Source organism: Mandrillus leucophaeus, unplaced genomic scaffold, assembly GCF_000951045.1.
Source record: "Mandrillus leucophaeus isolate KB7577 unplaced genomic scaffold, Mleu.le_1.0 Scaffold13, whole genome shotgun sequence".
NCBI lineage: Eukaryota > Metazoa > Chordata > Mammalia > Primates > Cercopithecidae > Mandrillus > Mandrillus leucophaeus.
Genome location: NW_012101254.1, coordinates 4566051 through 4568914, shown reverse-complemented (window position 1 = coordinate 4568914; position 2864 = coordinate 4566051). Strand labels below are relative to the sequence as shown.

General features: G+C 44.4%; 2 protein-coding genes across 3 annotated transcripts in view; one reads left to right on the top strand and one right to left on the bottom strand.

The window, feature by feature from the left end:
- DNAJC5G (DnaJ (Hsp40) homolog, subfamily C, member 5 gamma) overlaps window positions 1-2864 on the top strand; it is a 49966-nt gene that overhangs the window by 10513 nt on the left and 36589 nt on the right. The gene's annotated exons all lie outside the window — the stretch shown is intronic.
- SLC30A3 (solute carrier family 30 (zinc transporter), member 3) overlaps window positions 1-2864 on the bottom strand; it is a 27686-nt gene that overhangs the window by 15718 nt on the left and 9104 nt on the right. The gene's annotated exons all lie outside the window — the stretch shown is intronic.

Sequence of the window (2864 nt, the reverse complement as noted above, 5' to 3'; positions counted from 1 at the left end):
TTTTTTTTTTTTTTGAGACGGAGTCTCGCTCTGTCGCCCAGGCTGGAGTGCAGTGGCACAATCTCGGCTCACTGCAACCTCAGTTTCCCTGGTTCAAGTGGTTCTCCTGCTCAGCCTCCTGAGTAACTGGGATTACAGGTGCGTACCACCATGCCTGGCTAATTCTGACTGTGGATTTTCTCTGCAGTTTGGTCCTTAAGCTTCTGCTTGTGCTCCTCTCTTCTTTAGAGAGTCAGTCTACACCCATGGTGGGTTAAACAGAAAGAAGTGATTTAAGGTCCAAAGTCTCTTCCCAAAACATAACCTGATGTTTTTCACTCCATTTAATCATTGTGCCTGAAATTCTATCTGTTATTCCTTTTGCATTAATGACAATTAAGACGGTGAGGTATTAACTGTCTTTTCACTATCATCTAAATTACAGTGTTGTAATAAGATTGCTTTCTATCTACCCTGAGGGATGAGATCATTCTATGAAAGCAGTAGATTTTATTAGAAGTATTGAAACAGAGGAAATGAGACTGGTAATTTTGGAGTTCTGGCTGCTTGGGAGGACTGGGAGCAGTGTTTTGGATAGCCAGAGGGCAACAAGGTGGCACTGGGTAGGAGAACAAGAAAATGGGGTTCTAAGAGGCTCAGAAGAAGGATGGAAAGACACAAATAACAATTTGCAAATCTTAGGGGAGGGGAGGGACCCTGATTTTTCCTCTCTTGCCAGAGACAAAATGAAATGCAACCTTATAAAATCAGGAGATAGGATAGAAATAGCTAGTATAATAATAATAGTCATAATAATAACGCATGTGCCTTGTGCTTTATTCACATTTAATCCTCATAACAACCCAAAGAGACAGACACTATTATCTCCAGTTTACAGGTGAGACAGGTGCTGTTAGCCTAGTGTTGGGTCTGCAGAGTTTGGGGTTGCAGGTCAGAGAGGACAGGGACATGAAGCAGTCTCCTTTCTACCTGAAAGCCTTCCACCTCCCATCCTGAGGTGTTTGGCCTGGGAAGCAGAGGCAAACACGATTGGGCGGGTGGTGGTGGTTTTGGTCACATGTAGTATACATGCCTTCTGCTGGGGGAGGGGAAAGAGGAACATTACCTGACATCACCCATGAGAGGATGTGAATGTCCCCCACAGCTGTGGTCTGTCTATAGACTTGGATTTTAAAGTAGGAAGGAACAGTCACCGTGTAGATTCTGAACTTGGAGTCAGAAAACTCAGGTCAGATCTCACTGGATAACCTTACGCAGGTCAATCCGTCTATCTGGGCTGCACTTTCTTCAATTATAAATTGAAGGTGTTGGACTCAAGTTAAATCTCTGAGGTCCCCTCCAGCTCAAAAACTGTATAATTTGCGAACCTGGTAGTTGAATGTGACAAATTATGATCTCTCTCTCTCCCACTGCATATGTTCCAGAGCGTGGTATTTTGGGTATAAATATGCCAATGTCTGCTGTCTTTATGTGTGTGTATTCCAGCTATATGACTAAAACTTTAGTTGTTTGTGGGTAAACAAGGGATGCTTCTTGGTTTTCTCCATGAGAGACCAAATGGCTCTGGGTGGTAGTAAGCGAAACAATCACTGACTCAAGGTATGATGGGAGGGCAAATGATCCAAGAAATGGTTTTAGTCTGTAATCATTCTTTGGCAGTTATTTTTGGTTTTTTATTTTCATTCTTTTAAAAACCAAATCCAATTAAGTCTTGACATCAACCCTGTGAAATGGCACAGGTTTTTATAGAAGCAGAAAAATAGACACAGAGATGAAATGATTTGTCTAAGATCACACAGCCTGTGAGGGCCAGAGCCAGAGCTAAGATCTAGGGCTTCTGACCCTGGCTTGTGTGTTCTTCCTAGGACTGAGCCGGGTGTGAGAAGAGACCCCAGGCATAGAACACTCAGTCAAAGAGGTTCTGGTTTCTAGGTAAAGGCAAAGAGGAGAGCCACTGGCCAAAGAAGGCCAGGCCGACTGGGCCACGCTACTCCCATCTCTGCAGTTTCCTGGCTGAAGTGACATTCTATTCAGAGCAGAGCCTCACAAGACTTACAGATAATGGCTATTTCAAGAGCTATGAACTGTGATTAGTTAGAATGTCAGAGGGCCATGATAAGAAGTGAAAACATTCTGTAGCCTCTGGCAAGATGCGAAAGGTGTTTACTAACTCTTCTCAGAACCGAATTTGCCTTCTTTCTCAGGGCTCACCTCTATGAGGCAGGGATGCGATCTCCTCTCGGGTTGTTATGAGGATCCAAGGAGATAATTAGGTAAGAGCATCTTAGAAAAGCCTCACTCACTTTTGCCTGTTCATTCAACCAACCAACATTTATTGAACACAAGAAGTGTGTTAGGAACTGGAGGGAATACTAAGACAAATAAGAAACAGGGAGTTCAGAATCACGTTATTATCTCCCCTCTTGCCTTCTTTCTGTATCATGGTTTCTTCTTGTCCAGGACCACATGAGGGAAGATGGGCCCTGTAGTCTTGTCCAATTCCCTAGCTAAGTGCTTCTGTCCCAGGGAATTCTGAGCCCAACCTCCAGGTTACATTGGATCAGCAGAGTGCCCTCAGCTATAGCTCATTCAACAAATCATTCATTCACTTACGTGAGCCAGGCATGGCTCTAGGTGCTGGGGATACAAGGTCCCTGCCCTCGTGGAGCTGTCACCTGGGGAAGGCAGCTTTTTTTTTTTTTGAGACAGTCTCACTCTATTGCCCAGGCTGGAGTGTAATGGCATGATCTTGGCTCACTGCAACCTCCACCTCCCAGGTTCAAGTGATTCTCCTGCCTCAGCCTCCTGAGTAGCTGGGATTACAGGCACGCACCACCACACCCAGCTAATTTTTGTATTTTTAG